Below are 13,002 nucleotides of genomic sequence, written 5' to 3'. Positions count from 1 at the left end.
TCTGGGGGAAAAGTACTGTGAGCTTCTACTCTGCCATGCCGGCAGCAATCTTGTAATTCACGTGTACTTGTTGTTCCTCTTGAGTTTAGGTGCAGGTAAATTTTTAGAGGCTTTTATACCTACAAGTTGAGGGAGAAAAGATTTCCCTCCCAAGCTGTGCAGCCTTTTTGGTTGACGTGCTTGAGGGCAGCAATAAATCCCTTTTCTTAGGAGGGATTCATTTGATCTAGCCACTGTCCCTCGTACTAGTCTCTGGCTTGAGATGTGGAGAGCTTTGCTGGACAGGGGCTGGGAGGATGCTTTGTACTCCTCTTCCCCAGCTTTCTTCAGCCTTAATCTTGATGCTTTCGTGTAACTTCTGAGCCCTGTGGTCCTTCCAGCAGGTCGTATCCTGAGCCTCCTTGGAGGGGTTGGTTCCTCACTGAGCCCCTTATACTCAAAGCACCCCAGCCTTCACCAGAGGTTAAGCGTGGTAGAGAGATGAGCAAAGTTGTGTCTGGTACCTCCAGGTGGTTAACCTGGTTTTAGGCTGCAGGGTCTTATGAGGGCATGGTTGTACCTTACACTCAACTCTCTTGGGTTTCATCCTCTTTGTATCCAACCTCTCCAGTTTACCCAGCTGCTCTGCTCCAGCACACTTACAGTACCTGTTGGTCCAGGTTACCTCCTAATTTACTGAGCTCCATCCTCCCCGTTGTTCTGGATAGCAGCAAGCAGAACCAGACCTTGGGCCACCCTTTTAATACTTCAGTTGCATTTGGGAGGATGATTTGATGACTATTTTGATCATTTACCTCTCTTGAGCTGTTTTAAATATATTTTTCCTAGATGAGACTCTGAAACCCCTTCTGTTGTCGTGAGTTTCATGTTGCGATGTTCTCGCTTTGGTTTAAAGCACCAGGAAAATGCTCCCCCAAAATTTTCTGGGGGTGTACCTACTTCACAGCCTCCAGCTCTCCCCACCCCGAGAGCACGAATCGCTGCAGCCAGGTTCTTTCGGTGGCGAGTGACGGACTGTGATTTTTTTTTTTTTTTTTTTTAATTTTTTTTCCTGAATCGTGGGGTTTTGTTATGTTTTGAGGGACACATTTGCAATGGGGAAACGTCCCCTCTAGATGGCAGAAATGACGGCAGGAAAGCGCAAGGGGACCCGCGCTGCGTAGCGACAAAACCCAGAGGTCCGAGACACGGCGTTGGCCTCAGTCCGGTGGTCTCCGGCCACCGCGTGGGACCTGCGTGGGACGTTACCAGATGGAAATGCCCAGCCGCTGCCTGCTCAGCCCTCCTGTCAACACCCCGAGAACCGCGCGGCTGCCAGCCCCGAGCCCAGCCTTCGAGCATCCCTCCGGGAGAGGTGAGTGGTACCCGGGAAGGGACGATGCTTCAGCCGTACGGCAGCGCTTGGAAAATGGAAAAACAAAAAGTCGCTTAGATCACTTGCGTCCCCCTTCCCTGGCGGTAACAGAGAGGGAAGTCCTAAATAACCCGCCTTATATCGGGTGACCTGCTTTTAGCGGCTGCCGCTGTGTCTGACGGACCGAAACGGTGAGCGCCTGGATGCCCGGCGCTAATGCGAGGTGACGGGGTGGCCGTCGGGAGGGCGATGGGCGGCGGAGGGACAGGGAGCGGGTTGCTGGAGCCGGGCTGGTTGCCGAGAGGGTGATAACGGCTGTCGAGCGCGTCTTGTGAGTCGTTTTCGGCAGTGCCCCGTCTCAGTGTTTGGTGTTTCGGAGGGGCCGTGTGCTGCACGTCGAAACTCATAGCTGGGTAGGCGAAGGCACCTGTTGAAATGAGTTTAATTTCTGCATCTTCAAAAAATGGGATGTCTATTTTATTAATTGCATTTTCAAACAAATACCTTTCTGGATCTGTGTTTTCGGTACCGGCTCGTTAGGGATGCAGCCATCCCTGCATCCCTGGGGCAGCGAGGACAATGCTGAGCATCGCAGCCCGGGTCAGGGTCCTACACGACCGCAAGCGGCGACTGCCGGCGCTCGATGTGGGGCTGGGGATGGGATCGAGGGATCAGACTGTGGCAAAGTGAGGGTACAGGAGTCTCCCTGCCCAGAGGTTTTCTATGATGAAAGATGCTGGTCCTTGGGGAACCTATTTCCCACCTAGGAGATCTTCCAGGCAGGAAGGCACTGAACGTGCCAACCAACAGGTTTGGGGCATTTGGGGGTGAAGGTGGACGAGATGAAGGACATGAGGGAGCTAATGCTGTCAAATGCGGTTTTATTTAGCTGTCCCAACAGCCGTTAAAAACCTTGTCACCTGGCCCCATAGGACCACAGGGATGAATTTGTCCCCCCAAGCATGGCTGTGACTACGGCTGAGATGTCGGTCGCTCCTTCTCAGGGTACATGCAGGTGAAAGAATGGGCATGCTCCTGGGTTACTTGCGGAAATGTCAAAAAAAGGGATTTTTTTTTTTTATATTATTTTATATTCACTTTTCCACCAGACTAGGATAAAATTGGACAGATTTCAGCTTTTTTCAGCTCTGCGAGATGCTTTGGGAAGCGTGGTAGCACCTCGTCCTACATCCCTGCAGGAGGAGGATGCTGGGGGAGGAAGGCTCACCCGCGTGAGAAGGGTGTGTGGGAAGGTATGAGGAGCCACGCCAGGGAAAAGCTGGGTTAAAACCTGCCCCAGGGACTCTCCCCGGCTGGGGCTGAGAGTATTTTGGAGCCGATGCCAAAAAAAATAATAAATCCCTGTAGTACTTTGGCTTCAAAGCAATTGCTTTGCAGTCTTCCTCTTGTGGTTTGTTTTCTGAATCCGGGCTGATACACCACTTGAGGCAGGAGCTGATGACTTTTCCCACCCTCCTGCCCATCCAAGGTCTTTGGCGATAGAAATACAAAATTAAATGAAATTCAAGGGGTGAACGTGGGGTTGGTGGCTTTAGATGCAGAGGTGACCTCTGCTCTGACCCAACGGTACCAAACTACTGCCAGGGAAAGACATCATGCATGAGGGCAGGCAGTCCCTGAAGCCAGTGCCCAAATCATCCCAGGGGAAGCCAAGAAGGGCTGGGGCCACATTCCAGGATAGCTTCAAGCAGCCAAAATTAGCCCAAAGCCCATTTGCCTGTGGCTCCTTCCAGCACCATGCCCCGCTGCCATGATCCCACGGTCCAGAGACTTGTCCTTGCCGTGGCTTTTCTTGGCATCTCAGTACTTTTGGAGGCAGTCCTGATTTTCAAGCTTCCTTCCATGCGATTGCAAAAAGGCACCGCGGGGCAGAGCCGGCCTGGGAAATAATTGGGCAGCCGGCGTATAAAATAAGCGACGAGATAAAAAAAGAAGTAGGAATAACCGTGGCTTTCTTGCTTGCTCGCCAGTGCCCGGCTCGGTCTGCCTGCATGCTTCCGATCACGAGCGCTGGGATTTAGCATCCCGGGTGCGAAGGTGCGATGGGATGTGTTCACGTCGGTGCGCGGGGACGGTGTGTGATGGGTAGGACTGTGGCTACAGTGACCCGAGTGCTGTCAGAAGTAGTTTTTGAGGGAGAAAAACCTTATTGCAAGCTCCTCGCACGCATTTAGGACCTTCCAGAGAGTTTGTTCAGCACATCAGTGGGGTCAGTGCTGCCTGGCCCCAGCACGGCTGAGGGGTCTCAGGCCACCAGTTACCAGCGTTTCTGGCAAACCTTGGTTTGTTTGGTTTTTTCTGCTATATCCACTGCCTGCATTTCCATTGGTATGCAGCAAACCTCTTCTAGGAAATCCTCCGGCAGCCTGCATGACCTCGAACAGGAGCCGAGAGCCATACTGCGGGGGGTTTGGGGTGTCATCCCATCTCCCTGGGATGCAGCAGGGAGCCGCGGGGTGAGACCTGCTGTTGCTCCCCAACCCGCCGTGGTGCAAAATCCTCCGGCATCTCGCGAACCACGTGAAGCCGGCTGACTTTACGCTGGAGCGGATGAGGAGCGTACCCGTGGGAGCAGGAGGGAGGTGGGCTCGGTGGGATGGCTTTCCCTGGCCGAAGAATCCAGCTATGCCGTATTGTGGGCTTTTTTGGGGGGGGCTGCATGGGTGATGTGGTCCCTGCCCGGGGATGCTGATGCCTTTTTTTGCGCTCTCTTACAGGACAGAGAGGTGACCACCACGTGCCGGCTGCTGCTGCCTCACGCTGAGACACCCACCAGCACCACCAACACCGACAACAGGTAGGTCCCATAAAACCACAACGGCTAATAACCCTCACTGGGGCTAATTGACCCCGGTGGGACCTGACCCGACCCGTGCTGGCACCCCTCGGCCAAAACATCGCTCCTCCAGGGCTTGTTTTCTCTGACCACGCTGCTTCTGGAAAGCAAGTCGCGGGGAAGGATCGAGTTTTCTCTCTAGCACAGGGTATTGGGGAGCATCCCGTCAGTACGTGATGCTCCAAGGTGCTTGTAGGAGTCACGCCGTCTCCTGCTCCGTCGGCTCCACGAGGATAAGAGCAGCCCTGGCAGCCGGGATGTGCCCGCCTTGCTGGGCGCTGTATTTGGGTCAGCCTCATCGACTGGATGTGCAACTGTGTCATCCCTGGAGAGCGCGGGACGCCGATCCATAAACCTGACGGGCTCTGGATGGGGTGGCATGTGCTGCAAGGAGTACCGGCTGGGGCGAAATGCCGGCGTCAACGCCAGGCTCCCTGTCTCTAGAGCTCAGCCCTGCTCCCGGGCTCCAAAAATGGGCAAAAAATGGGGAATCCAGTACAGGCTCAGCTTTTTTCCGACAATAGCAGCTGTGACTTCGCTTCTCCGGGATGTGACTCCAGCCCCGTAAACCGCCAGAAGCCATCTGCAATTCAGATTGCGTGCGGCAACTGGTACAACAACTGGTACAACCGGACGCTTGTGAAATCAGGGATGTATCCCCCTCCTGACCTCTGATTTCTATCTCCCCAGGCACGAAAGGAGGGAGGAACAGGATGTTTTCCTGGCTTTTACTTTCCCCATCCCGATTGCCAGAGATGCAAGGAGGCGATAAAAAGAAGGGAGGCAGGAAAAGGCAAAATGCCGGTGCCCAGGTTGAGCTCAAAGAATTTATATATTTTATTTCATTGCCCCATAGAGGGGATTATTTTAGTGAACCCACATGGGGAGGAGACCCCTGGGAGCTGGGACCAACGGGTGCAGGGAAGGATGGGGCGGCTGTCCCTCTGCCATCCACCCTGTGGTGGCCAAGTCCTCAGTCCAGCACTAAGTTGCAGATACTCCCTTGAAGCACCGGGGTTTCTTCTCCTGTTTGCTGTCAAGCAAGTCTCATTGATGGAAAGCAAAGCGCCTACGTGGTGGGCATCCAGCCCCCGGGGTGTCCCTGGCTCCCTGATGCAAAGCCAGCACAGAGGTGATGGGGAGTGAGCCCTGCTGGAAAAACTCTCCAAAAAGCCAAGTGCAATGCTCCAGTCCCTCCTGTTACAGTCGGCAATGTGCTGACCTGGCTATACTGGGTATAGGATGAGGAAAAAGGGGAGGCTTATAATTTTTCCTGGTTGGAAGTGCAGGATGCTCGAGCTGCATCCCTGCTCGTGGTGGTGGTCCCATGGATGCTTCCCGGACACGGCAGTGTGGACTGGAGAGAGAAAAGCAACACCCAGATCCAGGTGGAGAGGGGACACTGGTGTCACTGCCCACACCAGTGGGGTAATCTCTCTCCCTGGGGAGCCATGACCGGCATCCGTGGGGTGAGAGAGCTTGTCAGGCTGTTCCCCTGAGCGAGGAGGATGATCACACGTGTTTCATCGATTCGGTATCTGATTGCTAATTATTATGGTAGCTTGACCTGCGGAGGCCAGCAAGCCATAATGCCTACAGTCAGCTTGGCCAGCACAGATGTCCTCGTGGCTTCAAACCTGGGCTGAACGTCCCTTTTGCTCCCTCCTCCTGGCCCCAGGCTCCCAAGTGCTGCCCACAGACTCTGCCAGCATCCCCAGGGAGCAGCTCCATCACAGCAGCTTTTCCACATTTAATTTGGCTTTATATATTTTTTTTTTCTTTTTTCAGTGCACCACGTTTTTTTTTTCAAGCAATCTGCCCTCCAAAGCATGGCTGCTGCTGCTCCTTGAGGCCATCACACTGCAGCTTTACCCCATCGGCTTTAGGATCTACTCTTAACCTGCAGACACTGGGGCTGGCAGGTAGGAGGAAAAATAAAGCAGATTGCACTGCTGCGATAGCATCTCTGGGCTGTTCCCTCTTTTTACTGCTGAAATCCAACCTGATTGCCCTTGTCCTATCCGTTGTGGTCTCAGGGAAGAAATTTCACCAGTCTTGCAGCAGCTCCTCGTGTTTCTAAAGACAGGCAGGTTCTTGCTTCATGCCTTCTCATCGTCTTGGCTGCAGCAAACGTGCTGCCTCTCCCTGGGTGCCTCTCAGAGGAGTTTGGCTCTGTTTTCTCTCCACCCTCCTATTAACAGTTGCATTATTAATAAGGACTCCCTGATCAGACCCAGGTCAGCCTCCCCTCGCACATCCCATCCTCCAGCCGTGACCATCTCGGTGGCCACAACCAGACCCTCTCCAGCTCCTCAGTGTGCTCCTCCACTGGATGCAGCATCCAGATGCGAAGTCCCTGGAAGGATTCCCTGCAAAACACCACCCAGAGCATCCCTCCGTTTTATCAGCGAGCTGTTAACATCTGATCTCAACCCGATCTTCCCATCACCTTTGTACCCCAGATGTATTTTATCTAAGATCCTATTTCCTTCCTCTCTTCTAGGGACCTCACACCAGCCAATAGCGCAACGGCGTTGGCAAGGCAAAACTGAGATTTCTCCCATCCCTAGGTCTGTTATCCTGCCCTAGGAGGAAAACAAAGTCTCCTGGTCCTCTCCAGTGGTAGGATGAAGCCTTTTGGGAGCTTGCAGAGGAGCAGAAGCTTCACCCTGTGCCACCGCACGCAGGAGCCGTGGCTCCGGAGGGGACAATGACAGCATTGAGCACGGGCGCTGAAACGCTGCCGTATTGTGCCTGGCAGAGAGATGCCCCGAAATAATCGCCTCCTCCTTGGCTTTGTTTGCAGGGCTGTGGCCGGTTGTGCTGCAGGGCTTTTCCCTCCCCAGAAGGTCTCCGGTTATGTGGTGAAGACCTGCAGCTCAGACTCACCTTTTTTTTTCCTGGCTGTGAAAGGTATGGCTCGTCTAATCGCCTCCTTACCGAGGTGTAACTCTGGGGGTATCGCTGGTTGGGAGAAAATGTGGATTTGGGGACAAAAGGATGCTCTGTTCCTCATCCCCGGGGGGGCACGTGATTCTTTCATTGATCCTTGTAATATATTTTGTGTATATTATATTGTATATATTATATATAGTATATTTCCTATATATCACATATATGATATATATAAAGTCAACGTCGAGAGCCATGCAAATTGTCTTACCTCTTTTTATGCCTATAAAACATTTTGTATTAAATACATGCTTAAGCTACAAAAATCTAACTCCGCTCGGGGTCTGGGCAATCCCTTAAAGTTTGGATCCAGGGTTTTGCTTGAAACTGTTTTAAACAAGGCTGAATGAGACTCCACTCCGGGTCTGAAACAGAGCGAGGCTGAGGATTTTTTAGAAGTATTTTTAAGGTTGTTTTCAAGCTGGGCGCCTACAAAAGGGTTTCCCTAAACAGTTTCTGGTGAGGGTGTTTTCCTTGCCCAAAATCTGCTTGAAAACCTCCAATTTGGGCTGAAGTTTTGGCTTGTGACCATGTCAAGGGCAGCACCAGCTGCAGGAGCAAGCGCTGCGGCGATGCCTCCCTTCTCCCTCCTCCTTCGTCCCCGGAACATCCTACAAGCTAATTTCTTCTTGAAAACCCCTTCTGGGAATGCATTCCCCCTGCATGGTCAGCCAGGCTGCTTCCCAGTTTGTTCCTCCCCTAAAGCAGCTGGAGACAAGAAACACACTTGGAAAAATTAAATAAGAGGATGAAAACTTGGCTGCCCCATCCCAGCTGTGCCAGAGAGCAAGGACATTCCTTCTCCTTAAACCCAGGAAAAACAAGTTATTTTGAGTAGTTTCACATGGTGGGTACTACTTAAGAAATGCTTAGGGACATGCACTGGGTCCCTGTAGGATTAGGAGATTGAAGAACCACCAGATTTTAAAGGTTTAGAGCCATCTTCATACTGGATTTGTGAAGTTTTGGGGGGGTTCTTTAACTGCAGCGAGCAAAACCTTCCTGACCAGGAATCCTGGAAGCCAAATCTCGCCTCACAGCATGGGGCCTTTAAGGAAAACATCAATTGTGAGATCAGCCATAAAATCATGCGAGTTGGCAATGCGAAGGAACAGATAACGGTGCGCCAAAGGTTGCAGCCTTCGGACGGGGGCAATTATTTAATCCCTGCTTGTTGCGTTTCAGTGCAGGGTAACGTCACCCCCCCCTCTTTGACCAGAGACCTTCATGGGGGGCAAAACCCTCTGGCTGAGAGCAGGAGGGGCTAGGGGAGGAGGAAAATGTCCCTTCTGTCCCCTTCCAGCTGTTTTCCCTTCCAGCTGTTATCTGCAGAGCAGGGTGATGCTTCCAGCTGCCCTCCCCTCACCCCAGCCCTGCAAAACGGGGCTGGGAAGGGAGCAGAGGGATAAAGAGGGTCTGGGATGGGGCTGGCAGGGAGCACCCAGCCACCATAAAAATACTAAAAATGTAAAATTTGACCGACGAGTGCTGCTTTGGGACATTCATTTAGACATAAAAATCAAGGGAAAAAAGTGGGGTTTGATGATGCTGCAATATATCGCTGTAGCTGTGATAATATTTTTGCAGCCGACTTTCTGCTTCGCCTCTGTTTGAACAGAAAGGAGAAGAAAGTCCAAACAAGAAGGAAGCATTTCTTATCTCGTGGCAGCACCTCGGCTTTCCGCCTCCCCTCTCCTGCTCCAAGGAGCTCTCTTTTTGCTATTATTAGCCTTAGACAATTTGAATTATTAGATTTTTTTTTTTTTTCCTTAAGCATTGCTCTTGGCTCCTGAAAGCATCGCCGCATTCTCATTTTTTCCGGACTTTTTGTGGGTGCTTAGAAAGAAATGAAAAAACAAAAGGAAAGGAAAGAAATCCTTGACGTCCCGGGGAACGATGGGTTTGTGGCATTGGATTCGGAGGAGCTCTCCCGTCTCGGGAAACTTCCCCGGTGGAGGTCTCCACGTCATCATCTCCAGGCTGGTGCAGCGGGAAGAGAGCTCGGTTTGAAGGGATGGGAGGGGAGGAAAAGCAGCGGCTGGGGAGCTCTGCCTGCGGCGGCAGGCAGGGACAGGGTGCTGCCTGCGGCTCCGTGCACCACGGCGGGGAAGGATGGGACGTTTTTGCAAAGGACTGAGCCCAGCGCTTCTCCGTATGTTACTTTTTTGGTTTGGGGGTTTTTTTTGGTTTTGTTTTTTCTTCCTCCCCTCCACTTTATTTTGATATTTGGCTGGGTGGTTTTAGCTTGGCTGATTCGTGGCACTTTGCAGACCCCCTCTCTCTGCCTTGATCTACCTCTGCTCCCACTCCGCTCTCTCCTGCTCTTAATTTTCTGCCCTTTCCCCATCACTTGGGTGGGGAACGCGTTTGCCGCAACCTAACGGTTGTGTATTGCCTTTCCTGCCGGTGCAAAGAGACGTAACATCCCTATTTGGCGTCACTTTGTGCACACTTTATGTTGGCATAAATCATCCCCCGTCGCGCAGGGCAGTGCAAATCCGTCTTCAGGGAATTTGGGATTAAACCGTCAGTGGTTTAGCTTTTTCCTGATGGAAACCCTTAGGTACTCTGGGACCATCTGGCCAGTCCCCATCCCGAGGAAGATGCTTCGCGGTCTGGTTTTCCTGCTAGTCCTTCTCAGTCCCTTGGGTTATATTTCTGAGACTTCTGCTTGCACAGCAAATTTTGGGGTCTGCAACCTGCTTGCTTATGGAGCATCAGTTTAGGTGGTACATGCTCGTGCATCATGAGCTGGTCTTTAAAGACCAGGCACAGAGACCAGTGCCTGTAGGAGCTCACCCCAGCAGAAGATGCGGTTTTGCAGCTGGTGTCTCTAACCCATGGACAAAAGATCCATTGATAAGGTTATGTTCTCTGTAAGGTGCTTTTGTATTGTCTTTTAAATAATATCCAAGGATGTGAGCACATTTTTCATCCTCGCATCTCAAAGCACCTCACAAGGGGTGTCTTCTCTCCTGTGCAGCTGGGGAAACTGAGGCACAGGGAGGGCAGTGGCTCGGCAGCATCACCACCAGCGGGAGCTGAACCTGCTCCTTGGTGGCCTCATCTTCTTGGCTAACGGGCTTTCCTTGAGAGAAAACTCTCCTGTTGGCCTCTCAACACACAGGATCCTCCTCGGGGTGGGATCTCCTTCTCCAACGCTTATCCCCTATCAACCCCTCTAGGTCCTCAGATGAATCTCATGAAGAGATGCTGTTGTGTTTCCATAGCCTTTATGGTTCCATCCTCATTAAAATGCTTAGATCTTCCTTGTGGTTAACGGGTGACCTGTAGCTACATCCCTCCTACCTCCAGGTCACTGGTATGGTCATAGCAAACTTGGTTGCAACCAGCATTTGTCCAAAGGGATCCCCTGCGAGTGGGCTGGAAGGACCTCCTGAGCCCTCCTGGTGTGTGCTGTGCCCCACGCATGGTAGGGAGGCATTTCTCTCCCATCCCAAAATGCCCTTTCCATCTATACCAAGCATAGGAGCTTGGCTTAATAAATTTATTTAAGCTGTGCTTAATGGGAGAGAGCCGTGTCCTCTCCTGGCAGGGGGGTGAGCGAACAGCCCAGTACCCCAACCAGAAGGAAACAAAGAGTCCCTTGAGTCTTAGGAGGCCACAAGCACCTTCTCCTTTCACCCAAATTACCTTGAAATGCCACAGGAGGGCAATCTGTCTGCTGTCCAAAGCCTCCTTAGACAGTCGGAGGAAGGAAATCCAACGTAACCCGGCTCAAGTGAGTCACGGGCGGGTGGGATCTGGAGAAAGGGGCATGTCGCTGATGGGGAATCTGCGCCTCGTACTCCTGCAAGCTAGGAGAGCTATTTCTGAGACAATCCTTGGGTGTTGTCCAACCCCGAAATACCGGAAGATTTTTTTTTCAGTGTGTGTAATAAGGAAACCCCCCCTTCCCCTGTAATGTACTGCGGAGGTGGACCGCGGCATATGGCATGTGCTGTATTTCTGCAAATCCCAGCACTGTAGAGAACTCTCCTCTCGTTATTTATGGCTTGTTTGGAGCTCTTCCACCCAAGGTTCATCCAACCAGCACAAGGTTAATTTTTAAGGCTGCGCAGCTCCCTTTGACCCGGTCCGTTGCTTGGAGATCTTGGTGACCGGCCACGTAAACTGCCGTGGTTTCTGCTCCTTGCTGCCAGGAAAAGAGAAAAGAAAGGAGTTTGTGCAGGGTTGCTGCATGCCGTCAGTGCAACCCAGGGCTGTAGCAGTAGGGGACAGGGGAAATGGATAGAAAATGAGGAGCCCTGTCCTATAAATTAATTAAGGCATATGGGGGTAAATTGCTATTTCACTCCTAAGTTCTAATTTCTTCACTTCTAACTTTGCTAGAGCAATTTATTTTTTTCTGCCTCTGCAGAAGGGCCTGGTGGCATTTTTTGGTGCCGTGGGGCGGTCCATCGGCTCTCTGGCTGCCTCCCCAGAAGATGGGGACCCTGGGGTTGTCTACCAGGTGCCCTGGGCCATCTCTAGGGTGCGAAGTGGCTCTATACAGGTCCATTTACATCCCGCAGGGTCTCAGGAGAGCTTCTCCGAGACCTTCACACCTTCTGTGGTCTGTCTTCTTGCTTGCCCTGAGGGCAGAGCAGTCTCCTGGGGAGGATGCCAACTTTTCCCAGCCACTGGTGGGTGCGGAAGATGTTGAGCAAGGGGCAACTGATAGGAATCTCCAGGGTGACTTGTGCAATTGCAGGAAAACAGAGGCTGAAGGTACCTCAGGAGGTCACAGAGTAGGGCCAAGTTTGATGTTGGATGAAGCTGCCCAGGGCCCTGTCCAGTCGAGTTATCTCCAAGGGTGGAGATCCCACCAGCTCCCTGTGCCAGTGTTTGTCATGGAGACTTTTTTATTTCGTCTCCAGTTGAAATTCTTCTGGCTGTAGCTTTGCCTTTCATTGTGCACTTTCGAGGAGCATCTGGACCACTTTCTCTATAACCTCCCACAAGGCAGCTGCACGCACCCATAAGATCTTCTCTTTCTCTTCTCCAGGCTGATCAGACCCAGCGCTCTCAGCCTCTCCTCGAACATCCCGTTCTCCAGCCCACAAGCATTTTGGAAGCCTCTGTAGGACTCACTCCAGTACCCTTCTTGCACTGGGGAGCCCCAAACTGGACACAGTATCCTTACAAGGGCAGAACAGAGGGGATCATAACTCTGGCTACGCTCTTGCTAAGACAGCCCGCTATTGGGGTGACCTTCTCTGCTGCAAGGCCACACTGCTGATTAACATCCAACTTGACCACCAGGACCCCCGATCCTTGTCTGCAGAGCTGGTCCCCAGCCGGTCACTCCCCGCTGCCCTCTGTCCTGTCCCCTACCAGGGCCACCATTCTGCCTTTGCCTCTGTTGAACTTCACCTGAGTCCCACCAGCCCGTTTCTCCAGCCTGCTGAGGTCCCCCAACACAGCAGCACTACTCCCCCCTCCAACCAGGAGCAGCCCCAAACTCAGCCCCATCACCCTGATCATTAATGACGCTCAACAGCCTTGGCCCCAGTCATCATCCCTGAGGGATGCCACCACCAGCTGGCCTCTACTGGGAGGGGACCCAGCAGCACTGGGGGGGATGACAGGGCATCACCAGCTGCTCCATGGGAGCCAGGATGGCGTGGGGGTCATGAGACCCTACTTTCTGGGTGAATTTACACGCAGCATCCCCATTTCGAATGAGATAAGAGCCATTTTGACATAGCAAGGACTGAGGGGTCTCGGCGTCTCCCGAGGCTGCATTTCTGCTTTGCTTTGTTGTTTCTGACCGCAACTTTTAATACCCTCTTAAACCCACGCTCGGCCGAGAGCTTTACAAACCTCTGCTTTGTGC

The 13,002-nt window shown here is 52.4% G+C and overlaps 1 protein-coding gene across 3 annotated transcripts in view; it reads left to right on the top strand.

Moving 5' to 3' along the window:
• The first annotated feature begins 562 nt into the window (after nucleotides 1–562).
• Nucleotides 563–13,002, top strand: part of GJC2 (gap junction protein gamma 2) — a 41,225-nt gene continuing 28,785 nt past the window's right edge. The window contains exons 1-4 of one of the 3 annotated variants that reach the window (XM_052808515.1): nucleotides 563–1,354; nucleotides 4,093–4,172; nucleotides 7,018–7,124; nucleotides 8,782–9,315. The gene's annotated coding sequence lies outside the window, so the exon portion shown is untranslated. Of the gene's footprint in view, nucleotides 1,355–2,477; nucleotides 2,608–4,092; nucleotides 4,173–7,017; nucleotides 7,125–8,781; nucleotides 9,316–13,002 lie in introns of those variants that run through there. The other 2 variants (XM_052808499.1, XM_052808525.1) reach the window with 2 other exon arrangements.

The sequence above is a fragment of the Harpia harpyja genome, chromosome 1, assembly GCF_026419915.1.
Source record: "Harpia harpyja isolate bHarHar1 chromosome 1, bHarHar1 primary haplotype, whole genome shotgun sequence".
NCBI lineage: Eukaryota > Metazoa > Chordata > Aves > Accipitriformes > Accipitridae > Harpia > Harpia harpyja.
Note: the sequence above shows the minus strand (reverse complement) of the source record. Positions and strands in the feature narration are given on the sequence as shown.